Source organism: Schistocerca gregaria, chromosome X, assembly GCF_023897955.1.
Source record: "Schistocerca gregaria isolate iqSchGreg1 chromosome X, iqSchGreg1.2, whole genome shotgun sequence".
Lineage (NCBI taxonomy): Eukaryota > Metazoa > Arthropoda > Insecta > Orthoptera > Acrididae > Schistocerca > Schistocerca gregaria.
The window spans coordinates 53,379,377-53,401,873 of record NC_064931.1 but is presented as its reverse complement, the minus strand read 5'-3'; positions in this window follow the sequence as shown (position 1 = coordinate 53,401,873).

The window sequence follows — 22,497 nt, the reverse complement described above, 5'->3', positions numbered from 1 at the left end:
AATTTCACAGTTCATGATGGTACGCTGTGCTACAAAGATGTCAACCAGCTACAACCTCACCATGGTCCATCCACTGACACTGAAAGACAAGAACTTTGTTTTGTTCCAGAAACAGAGCCATCTGAGTCCTGTTCACTGCCGGGCCATCTCAACCACTGCCAGCAGCCAGCTAGCTGGAGGGAATGTCACCAGCTCTAGATGCCACGTCAAGACCACCTCCTCCCCTCTGCAGGAGGGGTGGATGCTATACTGAGGTTTAACATCTGTGGTGTCAGCAACCAACATCACATCAGTGCTTCGAAGATGCCGAACACATAGCGGACTATTTTGCAGAAGAGAGACAAGCATGCTCCAAACGTCCACCAGGAGGCAACCCAAGCACCGGTACAGGACACAGGCCGCTCGGATCTTTTGTCTTCACCAGAACAAGAGACCTAAAATAGGCCCAGCTGTATTATAAGCACTGTGTGGTATTTGGGGTAGTGCACGCGCCTGAGCAGATCGTTCAATGCGAGTGAGCATTCCTGGACCAGGATCCCGTAATGATTCTATCAATCAGGATTATCACCCGAGAACCGCCTCCACTACGTCGCTACCGTTCACACGTGACTTCGCGACCCTGCGAGATGCCAGTTGTGGCTTGGAGAGTTCGTGGCCTCCTCTCTGAAGAAGACAAGGCCTTCGTCGTCTTGATAGACTTGTGAAATTGTAAATTTAAACCTGTCTGACTTTCAAATGGCTACACGTCGGACTTAGACAATTTTGCTCCGTATGTAACTTAAACTTTGTTCAGTCAGTTTTTATTTTACATCTGAGCGTCCTACGGGACTTTGATTTTCATGTAGTGTGTGTTTAACGAACTCAGACTCAATGCTAATCTAACTGGCATTCAGCTACTGGAAGTATTACTATTCTGCTTCCAGGAGAGACATACACTCCTGGAAATTGAAATAAGAACACCGGGAATTCATTGTCCCAGGAAGGGGAAACTTTATTGACACATTCCTGGGGTCAGATACATCACATGATCACACTGACAGAACCACAGGCACATATACACAGGCAACAGAGCATGCACAATGTCGGCACTAGTATAGTGTATATCCACCTTTCGCAGCAATGCAGGCTGCTATTCTCCCATGGAGACGATCGTAGAGATGCTGGATGTAGTCCTGTGGAACGGCTTGCCATGCCATTTCCACCTGGCGCCTCAGTTGGACCAGCGTTCGTGCTGGACGTGCAGACCGCGTCAGACGACGCTTCATCCAGTCCCAAACATGCTCAATGGGGGACAGATCCGGAGATCTTGCTGGCCAGAGTAGTTGACTTACACCTTCTAGAGCACGTTGGGTGGCACGGGATACATGCGGACGTGCATTGTCCTGTTGGAACAGCAATTTCCTTTGCCGGTCTAGGAATGGTAGAACGATGGGTTCGATGATGGTTTGGATGTACCGTGCACTATTCAGTGTCCACTCGACGATCACCAGAGGTGTACGGCCAGTGTAGGAGATCGCTCCCCACACCATGATGCCGGGTGTTGGCCCTGTGTGCCTCGGTCGTATGCAGTCCTGATTGTGGCGCTCACCAGCACGGCGCCATACACGCATACGACCATCATTGGCACCAAGGCAGAAGTGACTCTCATCGCTTAAGACGACACGTCTCCATTCGTCCCTCCATTCACGCCTGTCGCGACACCACTGGAGGCGGGCTGCACGATGTTGGGGCGTGAGCGGAAGACGGCCTAACGGTGTGCGGGACCGTAGCCCAGCTTCATGGAGACGGTTGCGAATGGTCCTCGCCGATACCCCAGGAGCAACATTGTCCCTAATTTGCTGGGAAGTGGCGGTGCGGTCCCCTACGGCACTGCGTAGGATCCTACGGTCTTAGCGTGCATCCGTGCGTCGCTGCGGTCCGGTCCCAGGTCGACGGGCACGTGCACCTTCCGCCGACCACTGGCGACAACATCGATGTACTGTGGAGACCTCACGCCCCACGTGTTGAGCAATTCGGCGGTACGTCCACCCGGCCTCCCGCATGCCCACTATACGCCCTCGCTCAAAGTCCGTCAACTGCACATACGGTTCACGTCCACGCTGCCGCGGCATGCTACCAGTGTTAAAGACTGCGATGGAGCTTCGTATGCCACGGAAAACTGGCTGACACTGACGGCGGCGGTGCACAATTGCTGCGCAGCTAGCGCCATTCGACGGCCAACACCACGGTTCCTGGTGTGTCCGCTGTGCCGTGCGTGTGATCATTGCTTGTACAGCCCTCTCGCGGTGTCCTGAGCAAGTATGGTAGGTCTGACACACCGGTGTCAATGTGTTCTTTTTTCCATTTCCAGGAGTGTATTTTATGTTTTGTTTCAATGCACGTCAAAGCAGACGTCCTATTAAACATCATAAATGCACTTGTTCAATCATTGGTACCTGTATATTTTTTGCCCCACCGTCGGCGGACGTATTAGTGAGGTTTCACGGTTGTTTGTAATGTACACGTACTGTTTCTCATTATTACGTTACTTTTCTTCTTAGTTTGCCGAAACTTGTAATTTTTTCGTGTCCCACTGTTGGTAAATCACCACCGTCTCATACATTAAGTGTTTTCTGACATATTGCTTTTGATTTATGGTACCCTGATGGTAGCATGCTTATCATATGGTATAGTCGTGACCACAAACTGACAGACTGCATTACTGGTCGGCATACCAGGCAAACGCAAGTATGATTGTTGCACGTCCGTTGGCTCCAATATGGGATCCCAGTTCTTATGTAAAGAGGTCAGTCTGAGCAGCGACGTCTGTGCCTCAAAGAGTCTTTAGCAGGAGAATAACTGGTCCTCTTGCATGACAGTTGCTTCTTTCGAAGAACGACGGATACCAATACTTCCATGTCATAGAAGTTCGCTTGACATTTCAGCCTTGTCAGATAGGGAGCCACAAATCCCGTCTCCAGAGAAACGTAGTAAAGGACAATCGGTGTCCAACGTGCGGATACTACCCATAATTGCTTACGTGCGAAGTCATCCCCAATACAGTAAAAAACATTATGAACAGATTTCGAATAAGTCCGCAGCAATATGACTGTTTAGCGCATAAGAAAAGCTACGGACATTCAAGGGAAGAAAAGGCGCGCTTTTTACAAAAGCTGGTGCATGTGTGTTTCAAGGATGCTCGATACAATTTACTGGATGCGCATGATAGTGTTTTACTACGTTATGCACATCACAGTGCGCGCTACGTACATTTCAAGGGAAGCAGTGGATGGCTGCATCACTTCAAACAGCACTACACAACTGGAAGCGGAAGATAACAGAAATGTGCACAATCGACCCCAAAATTTGTAGATGAGGTAAACAATCTTATCCCGTCGTTCAGTAACGAATTTGTTAACCCCGACCAGTCGATATTTGAAGAGGAAGTGTGTATGAAAGGACCCTGGGAATTGGAGGTAACAAGAGAGTTGTATTAAGATCAACAAACATCAATACCTTAATGCTTTCATATACAATGGTGCCGACTGTTATATGAATCTTAAATTGGCTGGGAAGTTATTTATTGGCCTGCGAGAAGTTGGAGGTGATCTGCGCCCCACGATTCTTTCTCGTGTGCGTGATCTTCCAAGGACAATAAGGTATTCATGTAACAGCAAACAAGAATGGGAAAACCGGCGTCAGGGAACTACAACTATGGTATGAGCACTGCTTTTGGCCAATGGCTCGGCAAAATAACTTGCTTTTCTTGATTCCTGCTCTGCATATAAAAGGCATACTACTTTAGAGCCAACTATACCTCCTGAATAGTGTGTGACATTGCATTTCATACCACTGGAACCACGGGACAAATTCAGCCTCTGGATATTTCTTTTCTCCGTGCCTATAAAAAACATTGTCGCAGAATCTGCAGCTACGCCTTCAAGGATAGCCAGTTTCACGAGAAGCTCCACGACAGACTGTTTTGTATTCGGGTGCATGTCATCATACTGCACCAGTTCTCATCACCCCGTTACACCAGTCTGATTCTATATGCTCTCTTTAAGAGTGGATATGTAACTGAACGTCCTTCTCGGTTTGTAATTGCCAAGGAGTTTGCCTTAGATCTTGACGGTGTACGTCTTTGTTATCACTGTAGTGCGCTATTTTTCGTTCAGTGTCCGAAGTGCAACTTGATTTGTTTTGAACATTCCTTGAATGTCGACGATGTCATTTTTGTGAACTGTGTTACATAAATTCCATAGAAGCTTGATCTCTGCACCTCCCAGACACTCATTTTCTGTCGCCCTCCTGATGCATATTGTGAGCCATTGGCAGTTAATATCCTCCCTGTCATTTCCACGTCGTTTAGAGACTCTGATTGTAGCAGATGGGTGTTCCACAATATTCTGATTTCTCAATGAAAGTTAATACGAAATAATATAATACTAATAATTTGTACACTTTCGTGGTTCTAATTTGTTTGCAGTGTTGTTTTGGACACCAGTCTCCTGACCTGATGTGGCCCACCACAACTTCCTCTCGTGTTCACCTTTGTCACTTCACGGGAGGACTTGCTCCCAACGTATTGGATTATTTGTTGGATATATTCCAATCTCTGTCTTCTCCTACAGTTTTCGATCTCTACGGCTCTCTCCAGTGCCTGATATCTTAACACATATCCTATCGTCCTGTCACTTTTCTCCCAGTTAGTGTTTTCTACATATTCCCTTCCTTGACGATTCTACAAAGCATCTCCTCATTTTTCATCTTATCAGTCCATGTAATTTTCAGCATCCTTCTGTAACACCACATCTTCGAAGGCTACGATTATTTTCTTCCCAGATTTCCTCAGAGTCCATGATTCGCTTCCACACAATTCTGTGCCCGAAACAAACTTCCTCAGAAATTTACTCCTCAATGAGGCCCGAAGTCTGACACTATTAAACTTTTTTTAGAAATAAATACCCTCTTTTTCTGTGCTAGTCTGCTTTTTAAGTCCTCCTCCCTTCGTTCGTCATGCGTTATCTTCCTTATAAATCAGCCGAATCCATTCACATCGTCTACCAGGTGGTCACCACTTTCGATCTTCAGTTCATTGCTAGCCACATTTCTGCTACTCCCCATTACCTTAATCCATCATTGGTTTACCGTCAGCTCATGTTGTTTGTTCATTAGACTGATCATTTCGTTCAACAGATTCAAAATGTTCAACTACATGACTAGTCTGCAATTCACATTTAAGTGCTTGGCAGAGGGTTCATCGAACCACAATCATACTATCTCTCTACTATTCCACTCCCGAACAGCGAGCGGGAAAAACGAACACCTAAACCTTTCTGTTCGAGCTCTGATTTCTCTTATTTTATTTTGATGATCATTCCTACCTATGTAGGTTGGGCTCAACAAAATATTTTCGCATTCGGAAGAGAAAGTTGGTGATTGAAATTTCGTAAAAAGGTCTCGCCGCGATGAAAAACGTCTATGCTGTAATGACTGTGTGTGAAATCCTATTTGACTCAACTGCTAAGGTCATCAGTCCCTAAGCTTACACACTACTTAATCTAAATTATCCTAAGGACAAACACACACACCCATACCCGAGGGAGGACTCGAACCTCCGCCGGGACCAGCCGCACAGTTCAACAGGTCCTGAAATTGTTTTTCGCTTTAGATATTGCAGTACCTGTGTCCGTAAGAATAACGATGCAGTGTTCCTTGGGCCATACATCGATGTCCGAAGGAACATTGCCTCGTTTTTCATAACGGTACAGGCACTGCAGTATCGTATTTGTCCGCCGATACCATGGAGCTAATTTCAATTAAAATGTCCTCTCCTATACAGGAATTACGTATTGCGTATAGCAGTACAGATTGTGACGAATGAACGATTCCATATGGAAGTTTGGGTCTGGCCGTGACTTGTGCACCGATAATCAAAGCGGCAGTCGCCTTTCGGCAGGCTAGCGACACAGACGTCTCGTTTACGTCCTCGCCGCGCAGCTCGCTGGCAGAGTTGTTCACGTCTTAGAAAAAAATGGCTTATGCCCGCAGAAAATTGAGAGGATCAGCTTTTCACCTGAGGACGCTCGACCAAGAGCACTTGAAATCCAACAATTTATTAGAGATAAAATGAAAATTGATTGCAACGATTTTTTTGGCATCCACCTACCTATAGTGAGCAGTGTGGTGTACTGCAACTGATTAGTGAAGAAGTATGTGCCGGAATTCTGTGTGGTACTAGATGTAGTCTTAAATTCCGTCACTCTGATGGACACATCGTTGACTTAACTGCGGAACATGTGAGACTTGGACTGCAGGCGATCTGTATATTTGAACTCCCTTTTGAGGAGCCTTCAGAGGTGCTGATTATCTGCATTCTGCCTGCATGGAAAGGGTATTAGCCATACAGCTGAAAAGTGGGTTCCATTCATCGCATACCCTGTTCTCAATGAAATACAACAGATTTGCATAGATCTAACCAAACATGTGCCGTCCTACTTGCATAATGGCAGATGCCATGCCATTATAATTTTTGATGGCCAGCCGAAGATGTGGTCGGGATGTGGCCAAGAAGGACACGTCCGTTCCAGCTGCATGCAACGCAGAATCGCGTAGTTACCGCCTGGAGGCCAGCAGGCCACGACCGCCCCGCCTACATTACTGCTGACGTTTTTCGAGGTTCAATTAACGACGTCCGACGGTGATCACCACTAGCTCCCAGTACTGAAACATGGCCATCTACGGTAATGCCTGAGGCTCTTCCGGACGGAACGATGCCTACGCCTTGCCCCCTCCTCCAGTTTCGTGCAGTGGTGCAGAGGATGGCCCTTGACTCTATGGCTGTGCCTATCGATGTTTTTGTGCCTGACCAATAGGATCCCCGGGTGTCTTCGGACTCTGAAGATCACGCACACAAGCAATGTTCGCCGAAGTGGCGTCGGAAACGGTTGATCTATTTCTACGTGTTCATCTACGTGATTACTCTGCTATGCACAATAAAGTGCCTGGCAGAGGATTCAATGAACCACCTTCAAGCTATCTCTCTACCTTTCCACTCTCGAACGGGGGTGGGAAAAACGAGCACCTAAATTATTCTGTGCGAGCCTTGATTTCTCTTATTATATTGTGATGATCATTTCTCCCTATGTAGGTGGGTGCCAACAGAATGTTTCCGCAATCGGAGGAGAAAACTGGTGACTGAAATTTCTTGAGAAGATCCCGTCGCAACGAAAAACGCATTTGTTTTAATGATTGCCACTGCAATTCACGTATCATGTCTGTGAGACAATCTTCCCTACTTTGCGATAATACAAAACGAGCTGCCCTTCTTTGTACTTTTTCGATGTCATCCGTCAGTCCAATCTGATGCGGATACCACGCCGCACAGCAATACTCCAGAATAGGGCGGACAAGCGTGGTGTAAGCTGTCTCTTTAGTAGACCTGTTGCACCTTCTAAGTGTTCTGTCAATGAATCACAGTCTTTGGTTGGCTCTAACCACAACATTATCTATGTGATCTCTCCAATTTAGGGTATTTGCAATTGTAGTCCCTTAGTATTTAGTTGAATTTACAGCCTTCAGGTGTGTGTGACTTACCGCGAAATCGAAATTTAGTTTCTTTTAGTACTCACGTGAATAACTTCACACTTTTCTTTAATCAGGGTCAATTGCAACTTTTCGCACCATTCAGATATCTTATTTAAATCATTTTGCAATTCGTTTTGGTCTTCTCATGACTTTACAAGACGGTAAATGACAGCATCATCTGCAAACAATGTAAGACGGCTACTGAGATTGTCTCCTACGTCGTTAATATAGATCAGGGACAATAGAGGGCATATAACACTTCCTTGGGGAACGCCCCATTGAACACCTGAAGGGCGCAATTTCAAGACGATGAAGATCACACCTACCAAGATGTTTTCTGGTACTGTGCCTGTGGATATTGAACAGCACCTGAGCCTCCACCACTCTACTCCCGCCCACGTAACAATACCTTCGGACTCGACAGGGACGCGCCGTTGGACGCACACCATCCACGAACCTTTGCATGATCTGATGATGTAGAAGACGAAACATCCATCGCTGTGACAGCAGCGAATGCTGCTGCTCCAAGCCACGACTGTTAATCGACTGTGGATAGGGATATGCCGCCTCCTAGAAACACATTCCTGTTCGTTGCTGCTCTTCCTACCTCAATGAGCGTCCCAGTAGTCACAATTCCGCGACAAGCTTATGCGATTGACTCCACCAATGTCAACACCATTGGCGCCCCTGTCAAACTACAATTGCTCCGCCAAACGTTGAGAGTGTCGGAGCTCGATGTTGCCCTTCTGCAGGAAGTTCGCCTAACGGCGTTTCCTGTTATCTACGACTACACTATGTGATCAAAAATATCTGGACCCCCCCCCCAAAAAAAAAAATACATTTTTCATATTAGGTGCATTGTGCTGCCGCCTACTGCCAGGTACTCCATATCAGCGACCTCAGTAGTCATTAGACATCGCGAAAGAGCAGAATGGTGTGCTCCGCAGAACTCACGGACTTCGAACGTGGTCAGGTGATTGGGTGTCACTTGCGTCATACGTCTGCACGTGAGATTTCCACACTCCTAAACATCCCTAAGTCCACCGTTTCCGGAGTGATAGTGAAGTGGAAACGAGAAGAGACACGTAAAGTACGAAAGCTTACAGGCCGACCTCGTCTGTCGACTGACAGAGACCACCGACAGTTGAAGAGGGTCGTAATGTGTGATCAGCAGACCATCACACAGGAATTCCACACTGCATTAGGATCCACTGTAAGTACTATGACAGTTAGGCGGGAGGTGATAAAACATGGATTTCATGGTCGAGAGGTTGCTCATAAACCACACATCATGCCGGTAACTGCCAAACGACGCCTCGCTTGTTGTAAGGAGCGTAAACATTGGAAAAACGTTCTGTGGAATCACGAATCACGATACATAATGTGGCGATCCGATGGCAGGGTTTGGGTATGGCGAATGCCCGGTGTACGTCATCTGCCAGCGTGTGTAGTGCCAACAGTAAAATTCGGAGGCAGTGGTGTTATGCTGTGGTAGTGTTTTTCATGGAGGGGGCTTGCACCGCTTGTTATTTTGCGTGGCACTATCACAGCACAGGCCTACATGGATGATTTAAGCCCCTTCTTGCTTCCCACTGTTGAAGAGCAATTTGGGGATGGTGACTGCATCTTTGAACACGATCGAACACCTGTTTATAATGCACGGCCTGTGGCGGAGTGGTTACACGACAATACCATCCCTGTAATGAACTGGCCTGCACAGAGTCCTGACCTGAATCCTATAGAAAACGTTTGGGATGTTTTGGAACGCCGACGTCGTGAAAGGGGCCTCACCTATCGACATCGATACCTCTGCTCAGTGCAGCACTCCGTAAACAATAGGCTGCCATTCCCCAAGAAACCTTCCAGCACCTGACTGAACGAATGCCTGCGAGAGTGGAAACTGTCACGATAGCTAAGGGTGGGTCAACACCATATTGAATTCCACCATTACCGATGGAGGGCGCCACTAACTTGTAAGTCATTTTCAGCCAGGTGTCCGAATACTTTTGATCACACAGTGTATGTTTCTTATCTCACGCCGTGTGCTGACAGTGGTAGTGAGACGGCTATCCTTTTAAAGGAAAGCATTGAGATAGACAAAGTGGTTCACCTACCATCGGCTATCAGTCTTGCTGTGACCTTCCATGGTGTCCGAATCATCAATGTTTACTCTTCCTCGGGCACAGCTAAGCGACGGGAACGGTCGCTAATCTATTCAGAAGAGGTCGTTCCTTTGTTTTTGGCCGCTATGACCACATTATTCTTGCTGACGACTTCAGTTGTGTGTTACCCTAGAAGGACCAACTACTTGGACTGTTACTTGGGACCACATGCCTGGTGATCAGCCTGGATATACATATGTCACCAGCTAGTCAGCAAGTCGTCTTGACCGTGTCTATGTTTCTCAAGGAATCGTAATTGCCAGGCTCGACGATGTGTTGTGGCCTACGGCCGCCTCGGACCATATCGCCTACATTTGCACTGTTTCCCTCCAGAACGAGAAGGTGTTGCATGATCAGGGCCAGTGCAAGCTGAATGTCGCCCATCTCAAGGATCCGGAATACTAACAGGACCTAGAGACCACGTGGAACAAATGTGTGAAACGCCTGCCAGCGTATCCAACATTTAACTGGTGGCTCTAGTGCACCAAGCCTGCTTTACGTCGTTCGACGATGAATTACGGTCGCGACAAAGAGCTGTACCAACGACATACCATGGAATATTATTTCACAGTTCTCTGCGAACTCTCAGGCGGTGCCTCATCTGCTCAACGACGGGTTGAAATTCAATGGATTATGGCGAAGATAATTTTTCTTATGCGTCGCCGCTTTGAGGGTGAAATAGTACATGCAAGATGTCACGATTGAGCAGTAGGAGAGCCCCTGTCCATGCATCATATCCGAGAAAAGCAGCGGTGTTGGAGAAAGCTGGTCAACGCTCTCGACATGCCAGATGGTCGCCAATTGACGTCCCAGAATGATATCGCAGACGCCTTAGAGGACCACTACAAACAATTCTTTGCAGCACAGAACTTGCGACTCCTCCGAGGTGCCACGTCACGGGTGCTGGTCAATTGCTGTGTGGGCTGCCCTGTTACTATCATGCAGTCTGTCCGCCAGGAATGTCCGCTGCCGATGCTCCTTCATGTCATCGCCCTTGAGCCGCTGTTACACGGTCTGAGGAGCTAGCTGACTGGGCTCACAATGAGGGGACATGCTTTCATCTGCCGTTCATATGTAGGTGACCTGGTGTTCTCGGTTCTATCAGGGGATAACGTACGAGAAGCACTGGGATAGATCAACCAATATGGGACAGCTGCAGGAAGCCGTGCGAACCTGACGAAATTTGTTTCGATGTTCGTTGGTAGAGGTCTTCCAGCAAGGAGTGTGGCTCCTTCGTCAATAATGGACAAGGGAAAATGTTTGGGGATCCCCTTCATGTGTGATATACAGTCCACGGTCTCATGTAACTGTAAACACCTGCTTCAGGCTTTCTGCACGAACGTGCATGGTAACCTCCTGAGAGCAGAACACATGATACGACAGGTGGATTTTGTTAACACTCATCTGGCTTCACCACTACCCCATGTTGTGATGATTTTACCAATGCCAAAGGCACTGGCACACAGGCTTCAGGCGGTGTTAGGCTACTGTGTAAGTGCCGATCTTATCGTCAAAGTCATCTAAGACTTCCTCCTCGAGACGGCGGCAGCGATCTTGTCAACGTCCATGCTAGAGCAGCTGCCCCTTTATGTAAGTACGATGATTACATCTTGGACCTGGCGCCGTACCGGATTATCGGGAAGCCTGATGGATGAACTAGCCCTTCCCTCCTAAGTGGAACCCTTTGCAGTATCACATATTTCTTCCTCTCTCTCTCTCTCACATGTCAAGACCTTTTTCATCGAATGTAGTTACGTCCGTGCCGACTTTCCCAGTACCACGAACCCTACGGCACGTGATATTTGTCACCTGATGATGGGAAATCATACTCGGAACGTCGTGGAAAGCGTAGTCCGGGGGTTTTCGTTCTGCATCATGTCCTCCGCGAACACGAACAACTTCGTCTACATGCCATTAACATGACAGATTCGCCACTTTGCCTCTATTGTCATACGCTTGATGCGGGCGAACCTCGGGCTGATGTGTGGATCTGGATCTTCTGCAGAGGTGTGACAGCTGATTCAGAAGATGTATGTCTTTCTTGTACATACGGCTCCCCATACCATTACACAGGAGACACTTCTGTTCCCAGATGAGACTTATTTTCCCTGTACGAAGACCAACGCGGTGAAATGGCTAAAAAAGCCTCTAGATCTCCTATTTGTTCCATGAAGGAGAAAAGAGTGTTCTTGATTTTTGTACATTCCCGCCAGATCGATTTACGTTTCTCATGCGCAATCCGAGATACCGTCAGTACTATCCTAACTTTCTAGGTAGAGACTTCTTCGAGAACCTCCCCCCCCCCCTTCTCTCCTGCAGCTTGGGTGTCCCGAATATGATGAGGCGATTTCATTGTGAGTGAGCAATACCAGGACTCGCTCCAGTGTACCTGCAAAATGTAATATTCTTCGTGCCGGCCGCTGTGGCCGAGCGGTTCTAGGCGTTTCAGACCGGAACCACGCTGCTGCTACGGTCGCAAGTTCGAATAGTGCCCCGGGCGTGGATGTGTGTGATGTCCTTAGTTTAGTTAGATTTAAGTAGTTCTAAATCTAGGGGACTGATGACTTCATATGTTAGGTTCCATAGTGCTTAGAGCCATTTGAACCATTTTGAATATTCTTCGCAAATATATACCCAGAACATTCTGAGTGTATCTACTCACAAACTGGCTGGGAGCGGATGCCATTTTGTTTGTTTCGCTAGGAGGGTGTTTTTAATTCCATTTATGTTCTTTTGTTATTGATGCTAATTGCACATCATTATTTTTCGCCTGTAGGGCGTCCTATGGGATCTAAATAAGTTAAGAAAAGACAAAAAACAAAAAAAGGTAAAAAGTGGTAGTGTCTGTAAAAAATCTAACTCGAGTCAATAGTCATTTTTTATTTGGATCTGTAAAAAAAAAATTGAGACAGCCGCTTTCGTAAAGTGGGTAATACGGGTTCGAGTCCCGGTCCGGCACCAATTTTCATTGTCATTCCCTTATACCGCTGACGGTTGTTCGTATTCACAATTGCGAATACGCTCCATCTTTTTCAGTTTCACTGTCGATAGCAATATTATCAGCGAACCTTGTCATTGTTATCCTTTCACCCTGAATTTGAAACCCACTCCTCAAACTTCCTTTAACTTCCGCTAGTGTTTCTTAGGTGTACAAGATGAACAGTGGGGACGAAAACTGCACCTATCCCGTACGCCATTCTTCAGTCGACTGCTTCTCTCTTCCATTCTTATTGTTCCCTCCCAATTCTCGTACATATTGTACATTACCCACGTTGCGCGACAGGTTATACCGGCTTTTCTGGGCGTATTAAACATCTAATTCGCGGTACGAACTCATTTCAGCCGCATGTTCCTTACGCCAACTTACGCCAACGTAGCTTTTGTTACAAGCGAGGGATTCGTGGGAGGTGTGGCGTGGCGGCGAATTAGCGGGCGGCACCTGTCCGGTCGATACGCGGCTTGCGGCGCGCCTGTTTGCCTCACTTCCCACGCCCTCCGATGCGCAGTGTGCCCGCAACATTCTTCTACTTTACTCCTTTATTTTTCCTGTCTCAAGTCGAACGAGAGACACACTTCGTGTTCTGCGTGTATTTTAGAAAAAAAGTAAAAAAAAAGAAAGGGTCAAATATTTTGTACAATGATTTTCCTAAAAGTAAGAACTACATCTGAGGCGCCCCTGAATTACTCTCGAAATCATCCACAGCAGCTGAGATGCTAACATGTTGTGACGCAAGAAGACCGCCGACGACGAGAACACGGCAGGTGCCATAACGTGATTTCCCAGAAACTTCGCTCAGTGGAAGAGGAGCCAAAAGAAGGAAACACGTGTCTCGACTTTGTGTAGATACTCGACTTTTCCCGAAGAAACGAATGTCAAAGCTATCGATATAATATAGATGTCTCTTAGCGGTCGACAAGTTCAGCTCAACTGGTAGCACAGTTGCTACTGTCGTGGCTTCTCACTTTCGCGCGCCGTGTTCGAACCTCGATTATTGTTTTTATTTATTTTGTTTTATTTTTTCACGGATCCACTCGTGTCCGTAGAAGATCATTATATGAATTTTTCTTATCAGATTAGGAGATACGAGGGCGTTATATTAATTGTAAAATTGTAACTGGGTTTCACAAAAACTGTTGCACATTTATTACGTAATACATTGTGTACATTCACGGGTTAAAATCTTTATAAATTCTCATATTCTTGCATCTCATTCTTATAGAAATTCTTAATTCTTATATTATATTCTTATGTTTATTCTTCTGGTAGATATTATCCATTTCCTTGGATTATACCAATTGATGAAGATTTCACGTGTTGCTAATAATTTCGTGGCAATCCACACATAAAGAATCACTTTTCTGAAAACTGGCGCTTGCAATTAATTACGAATCAAAATACACGCCAGGAATTCAACGAAAACAATTTCAAATAATTTTTTCGTCTTTCTATTGTTAATTTAGGTAATTAACCAGATATACTATTAGTAGACGAATAAAGACAACTTTATTTCAATATACATTGCAAAACATTCGTGCAGTAATCTTCTGCGGACATGGGTAGATAAACGAAAACTGAAATTAAAAATAATACTCGGGTCCCGCAAACTAGGAGCAGAACTGTGAAGCTGCGACGCTAGCCACTTCTCAGAAGCGGTACAGTGTCTACAGGTAAGTCGAGACTCGTGGTCGCTTATTTTGACCCCTCTTCCGTTTAGCGAAGTTTCTGGGAGATCAGGTTATGGCAGTTGCTCTCCTCGTGAGTAACATTCCACCAGACAAAAGTTATCTAGCGCACTTTAAAATTCTAAGATTTTAAATTTATCATTGAACTTTAAATTATAAATCGGTACCTCATTTCCTGTATATGATTTCGAGCACTATTCAAAGACGCATCAAATATTTCTCTGATTTATTTGTCTTCTCACTTTTAAACAAATCATTTCATAGGACATTTCACTGCTTTTTTCTCACTTTTTTAAATTTTAGAGTTTTGTTCAGAAAAAATGATATATCACACGTTTTAAAATCGATCGGTATTCTGTTATCATTATTAACAGTATACAGATCAAGAGAAAGAAGAGAAGTTTCAATTTATGCTTTGATTTGACATTTTTCGATACTTCGTTTAGCAGCAGCTGTTCATCAAATATTTCATTAATTAAGTTTTTCTTAATGACCGTGATTACTTTCAAGCAATTAAAGCTATTTTTCCCAAAACTAGACCACACACTGGTTAGTTTGGTACCCCGTTTGTCTATTTCCCAATAATCGTCTGACTACGAAAATTCGAAAAAATCCATTGTGTAATTTATAGAGTCGTGTTTTCACTCCGTTCAGTCATTTGATCAGAAAATAATTAACATTTACTAGCAGCTTTAAAAGAAATAATGTGCTACAATTTAAACAGGAAAGAACACATGGGACAGCGACATACACGTATACATATGGTAGCAGCATCGCGTACACAAGGTATAAACTGACAATGCCTTGGCGGAGCTGTCATTCGTACTCAGCTGATTCGTATGAAAACTTTTCCGACGTGATGATGGCCACACGACGGTAATTAACAGACTTTGAACGCGGAATGGAAGTTGGAACTACACTCCTAGAAATTGAAATAAGAACACCGTGAATTCATTGTCCCAGGAAGGGGAAACTTTATTGACACATTCCTGGGGTCAGATACATCACATGATCACACTGACAGAACCACAGGCACATAGACACAGGCAACACAGCATGCACAATGTCGGCACTAGTACAGTGTATATCAACCTTTCGCAGCAATGCAGGCTGCTATTCTCCCATGGAGACGATAGTAGAGATGCTGGATGTAGTCCTGTGGAACGGCTTGCCATGTCATTTCTACCTGGCGCCTCAGTTGGACCAGCGTTCGTGCTGGACGTGCAGACCGCGTGAGACGACGCTTCATCCAGTCCCAAACATGCTCAATGGGGGACAGATCCGGAGATCTTGCTGGCCAGGGTAGTTGACTTACACCTTCTAGAGCACGTTGGGTGGCACGGGATACATGCGGACGTGCATTGTCCTGTTGGAACAGAAAGTTCCCTTGCCGGTCTAGGAACGGTAGAACTATGGGTTCGATGACGGTTTGGATGTACCGCGCACTATTCAGTGTCCCCTCGACGATCACCAGAGGTGTACGGCCAGTGTAGGAGATCGCTCCCCACACCATGATGACGGGTGTTGGCCCTGTGTGCCTCGGTCGTACGCAGTCCTGATTGTGGCGCTCACCTGCACGGCGCCAAACACGCATACGACCATCATTGGCACCAAGGCAGAAGCGACTCTCATCGCTGAAGACGACACGTCTCCATTCGTCCCTCCATTCACGCCTGTCGCGACACCACTGGAGGCGGGCTGCACGATGTTGGGGCGTGAGCGGAAGACGGCCTAACGGTGTGCGGGACCGTAGCCCAGCTTCATGGAGACGGTTGCGAATGGTCCTCGCCGATACCCCAGGAGCAACAGAGTCCCTCATTTGCTGGGAAGTGGCGGTGCGGTCCCCTACGGCACTGCGTAGGATCCTACGGTCTTGGCGTGCATCCGTGCGTCGCTGCGGTCCGGTCCCAGGTCGACGGGCACGTGCACTTTTCGCCGACCACTGGCGACAACATCGATGTACTGTGGAGACCTCACGCCCCACGTGTTGAGCAATTCGGCGGTATGTCCACCCGGCCTCCCGCATGCCCACTATACGCCCTCGCTCAAAGTCCGTTAACTGCACATACGGTTCACGTCCACGCTGTCGCGGCATGCTACCAGTGTTAAAGACTGCGATGGAGCTCCGTATGCCACGGCAAACTGGCTGACACTGACGGCGGCGGTGCACAAATGCTGCTCAGCTAGCGCCATTCGACGGCCAACACCGCGGTTCCTGGTGTGTCCGCTGTGCCGTGCGTGTGATCATTGCTTGTACAGCCCTCTCGCAGTTTCCGGAGCAAGTATGGTGGGTCTGACACACCGGTGTCAATGTGTTCTTTTTTCCATTTCCAGGAGTGTATGTGCATGAGATATTCCATTTCGGAAATCGTTAGGGAATTCCGTTTTCCGAGATCGAAAGTGTCATGAGTTTGCCGAGTATTCCAAATTTCAGGCATTGCCTATCACCACGGACAGCGCAGTAGTCGACTGAATTTACTTAACGACCGAGAGCAGCTGCGTTTGTGTAGAGTTGTCAGTGCTAATGAACAGCACTGAGTAAAATAACCATAGACCATGTGGGACGTACGATGGACGTGTGCTTTAGGAGAGTGCTGCGAAATTTGGCTTTAATGGTTCAAATGGCTCTGATCACTATGGGACTTAACATCTGAGGCCATCAGTCCCCTAGAACTTAGAACTACTTAAAACTAACTAACCTAAGGACATCACATACATCCATACCCGAGGCAGGATTCGAATCTGGGACCGGAGCGGTCGCGCGGTTCCAGACTGAAGCGTCTAGAAACGCTCGGCCACCTCGGCCGGCTGGCTTTAATGGGCAATGGCAGTAGACGACCGGAGCGGGTGCCTTTGCTAATAGCACGACATCGCATCCAGCGCCTAACCTGCCTCGTGACCGTATCGGACGGTCCCTAGACGTCTAGAGAGCCGTGGCCTGGTCAGATGAGTTTCGATTTCAGTTGGTAACAGTTGATGGTGGGGTTCGAGTGTGGCGCAGACCCCACGAAGCCATGGACCAAAGGCGTCAAAAAGGCAATGGTGATGGCTCCATGATGGTGTGGTGTGTGTTGGCATGGAATGCACTGGGTGCTGGTTATCTTCGAGACTATTTGCAGCCATTCATGGGCGTCATGTTCCCAAACAACAATGGAACTTTAATGGATGACAATGCACTACGTTATTGGGGCACAGTTGTTCACTACTGGTTTGAAGAACGTTCTGGACAGTTAGAGCGAATGGTTTGGCCAGCGAGATCACGGAACATTTATGGTACGTAATCTAGAGGACAGTTTGTGCTCAAAATCCCGCACCGGCGACACTCTCTCCATTACGGACGGCTATAGAGGCTGCATGGCTCAATAGGATAATTACGTTTATAAATATTTAATGACAAATCAAAACCGGTTTAACCCTTGGATTACCACCTTACCAAGAGCAGTTGGCATCAGTGGTACTCACAATTAAAGTGCTTCTCATTGTGAAGCACACCAAATGTAGGTGCACGCTAAGAAACGAGATGGTGCATAACACCGAACGTGCTCCTCATCGTGATCGTGATTTGCGACCGCGCCTTACAGTTTGTTAACGAAAACATGAGTAACGTTCAATTATTACTCTACCACGATATTACTGCAGTTGGTCTCTCTTAGCCGTCACGAGAAAGACGCGGTTATGTTAAGGAAACAAGTACAGTGCTGACTAAGGGAAACACATAGCATTGTGAATAATTTTAAGACACTATTGTGTATATACTATCAAGTGGTTCAGGGTGCTCTCATGAAATATCACGATAAAAACTCACAATAAGCCGACCGAAGCGCCCTCACACCCAGGTGTTATCCGTTAATAGATATTCTCGGTGTCACGAAGCAGCTTAAATCACTTAATATAGGCAAGTCTTCCAATCCAGACTGTATACCAGTTAGGTTCCTTTCAGAGTACGCTGACAAAATAGCTTTATACTTAGAAGGATTATGAATTACCTTGAAAAAATTGATCTGTTGGCACACAGTAAGCACGGATTCAGAAAATATCGTTCTTGTGCATCACAACTAGCTATTTATTCTCGTGAAGTATTGAGTGCTATCGACAGAGGATCTCAAATTGATTCCACATTTATAGCATTGCAGAATGCTTTTGATACAGCTCCTCACAAGTGGTTTCTGCTCAGATTGCGTGCCTATGGGGTATCGTCTCAGTTGCGCGACTGGATTCGTGGTTTCCTGGCAGAAAGGACACATTTCGTAGTAACCCATGGAAAGTCATTGAGTAAATCAGAAGTGATATCTGACTTTCACCTAGGAAGTGTTGTTGGCCCTCAGTCGTTCTTAGTGTATATAAACGATTAATGAGATATTCTGAGCAGGCCTGCTTGAATGTTTACACATGATGCTGTTATTTGCCGTCTAGTAAAGTAGCCAGACGATCAGAACCAATTGCAAAATGATTTAGACAAGATAGCTGGATAGTGCGAAAAGTGTCAGTTGTGTGTAAATAATGAATAGTTTGAGTTCATCCACATGAGTACTAAAGGGAACCCACTAAAATTCGGTTACACGGGAAATTACACAAATCTAACGTCTGCCAATTCAAGTAAATGCCTACGAAACCTGGCAATGTGCTGTGCACGAATGACAGCGCTTCAGATAGGCAATAGTTTTAAGAACTTCATTCGACAGCTAAGAATGTGATGTGGCTTCAAAAAGAAACCCGGTTGTTCTACGGGCAATCAGACTAAGGTTATAGCCTTTTTAATTAAGAGAGCGCCGATTAAAATGCGGTGGGATAGCAGACAGAAGGACGGCCAGAGCGGAGATAGTGTGCTGAATGGTTACGATAAGAGCCGAGTCAGGCGTGCTGACTTGCAAGAACGTGAAGGGAGAAGGCCGCAGAAAATCGAGGGGTAACTTAGAAATACACTCCTGGAAATTGAAATAAGAACACCGTGAATTCATTGTCCCAGGAAGGGGAAACTTTATTGACACATTCCTGGGGTCAGATACATCACATGATCACACTGACAGAACCACAGGCACATAGACACAGGCAACAGAGCATGTACAATGTCGGCACTAGTACAGTGTATATCCACCTTTCGCAACAATGCAGGCTGCTATTCTCCCATGGAGACGATCGTAGAGATGCTGGATGTAGTCCTGTGGAACAGCTTGCCATGCCATTTCCACCTGGCGCCTCAGTTGGACCAGCGTTCGTGCTGGACGTGCAGACCGCGTGAGACGACGCTTCATCCAGTCCCAAACATGCTCAATGGGGGACAGATCCGGAGATCTTGCTGGCCAGGGTAGTTGACTTACACCTTCTAGAGCACGTTGGGTGGCACGGGATACATGCGGACGTGCATTGTCCTGTTGGAACAGCAAGTTCCCTTGCCGGTCTAGGAACGGTAGAACGATGGGTTCGATGACGGTTTGGATGTACCGTGCACTATTCAGTGTCCCCTCGACGATCACCAGAGGTGTACGGCCAGTGTAGGAGATCGCTCCCCACACCATGATGCCGGGTGTTGGCCCTGTGTGCCTCGGTCGTATGCAGTCCTGATTGTGGCGCTCACCTGCACGGCGCCAAACACGCATACGACCATCATTGGCACCAAGGCAGAAGCGACTCTCATCGCTGAAGACAACACGTCTCCATTCGTCCCTCGATTCACGCCTGTCGCGACACCACTGGAGGCGGGCTGCACGATGTTGGGGCGTGAGCGGAAGACGGCCTAACGGTGTGCGGGACCGTAGCCCAGCTTCATGGAGACGGTTGCGAATGGTCCTCGCCGATACCCCAGGAGCAACAGTGTCCCTCATTTGCTGGGAAGTGGCGGTGCGGTCCCCTACGGCACTGCGTAGGATCCTACGGTCTTGGCGTGCATCCGTGCGTCGCTGCGGTCCGGTCCCAGGTCGACGGGCACGTGCACCTTCCGCCGACCACTGGCGACAACATCGATGTACTGTGGACACCTCACGCCCCACATGTTGAGCAATTCGGCGGTACGTCCACCCGGCCTCCCGCATGCCCACTATACGCCCTCGCTCAAAGTCCGTCAACTGCACATACGGTTCACGTCCACGCTGTCGCGGCATGCTACCAGTGTTAAAGACTGCGATGGAGCTCCGTATGCCACGGCAAACTGGCTGACACTGACGGCGGCGGTGCACAAATGCTGCGCAGCTAGCGCCATTCGACGGGCAACACCGCGGTTCCTGGTGTGTCCGCTGTGCCGTGCGTGTGATCATTGCTTGTACAGCCCTCTCGCAGTGTCCGGAGCAAGTATGGTGGGTCTGATACACCGGTGTCAATGTGTTCTTTTTTCCATTTCCAGGAGTGTATGACGCAGTATCCACCCTCGGAGATGCAGAAGGTCGACTGGTCCGACTACAGGCTGCCGAAGGGTAAAAAAATCGTTCGTTTGAAAAAAAAAAACTTAAATTGGAGCACAGGGCCAGAGTAAAATTGTGAGAAGAGTGTAAATCAAAAGTGTATATGCGCAGAAATCAGCAGGGAATGTATAACGTAAAACGTGTCTGTTTTAAGGGAAAAGATGGTGGCTGATGTCACAAGCGGTTTAGTGGAGGAGAAGGGCACACAGCAAGGCATTGTTGAGCACTAGCTCTGTTCGACCGGGGAGAAGCACGCTTGGACCGCAGTTGCGCTCCCGCAACAAACTATGCTTTTCTTTTTGATAAATCTGAATAAGGCCATGACAAAGTAACGTTCGCTTAGGTGGTGAAGTGATTTTGACTGTGAATGAATGTTTATCTTAATATGTGACAATTACTGAGGCATAGACGAAAATAGGTAATTAAGCAAAGCTTATTGCGTGCAACAGCACGACAGTCATTGAAAACAGTAATTCAGCTGCTGTGCTTCCCCGTGTTGTTGCAATTCTGTTTTTGTTTTCTGCAAATGATCATTATGACCAATTGGTTATTGTAGGCAGCCGCAAAACGCGCGGTAAGTTCTGTCCTGCCTTGCTCCTTCCACGGCCCAAACGAATGCATATCACTCATTGCAAAGGAAGGGCGTTCGAAATTAAAGTACATACACAAGTGGGCTGTATTTGTAGACTACACTGAGAAACACAGTTGCAGAAGGGTGCGCGCTCCTCCGGCCAGTTCGGCCGTGCATTGTCTGGGTGGCGCGCACAAAAAATCCTTACCTCCAGCGAGCGTCCAGTCGTTGCTGCACCCTTGTGGCACGTTGCACCATACACAACATTCCGCCCACCTAATTTATATAAGTTACACTAAATACAAATAATCACATATAACACAAACAGACAAGGAAATAAAATGATTGCAGAAATTGTCCACTGTAAACAAAAGAAACACTTCAGTTAGTAATTTGATAGTGATGTGCACTAGAGTCTATGTTTCCTGTGGAACAACACAGACCTTAGACAGTGATCGTTTATAAGTGCGCAGCCGGCAGGTGTGGCCGTGCGGTTCTAGGCGCTTCAGTCTGGAACCGCGTGACCGCTACGGTCGCAGGTTCGAATCCTGCCTGGGGCATGGAAGCGCGTGATGTCCTTAGGTTAGTTACGTTTAAGTAGTTCTATGTTCTAGGGGACTGATGACATTAGATGTTAAGTCCCATAGTGCTCAGAGCCATTTGAACCATTTTAGCCATAAGTGCGCACTGAAAAAACTCGTACCATACCACCAGGACCAGGGTGTGTACCAACAATGACCCCAGACCGCCACACGAGGGGTGCAAATCGCCTTCCTTCAGTAGAACCAATGTACCTGGCTGTAGATTGTCCTTCAGTTTTCTGTTGTCGTTGTGACAGGTAATCCCTTGACCACCGTTTGAAGAAGTGCTGCTTGTACTGCTGGTTGAGCTGCCACCTTTACAACCTGGATGATGGCTCTGAAAGCAAGCCTGGCTCTGGGATAGTTGTTGAGGGTTCACCAATAAGAAAATGGCATGGAGTAAGGTACGAGAATTCGTCTAGGTTGTCAGGGGGCTTGCTAACAGCAGCTGAGATCCTGTATGCAACGAACGAAGATGCTCGCTAGTGACTATTAGTTTAGGAACATGATGCTTCGGAGGAAGAATCGTGGGATGCTTC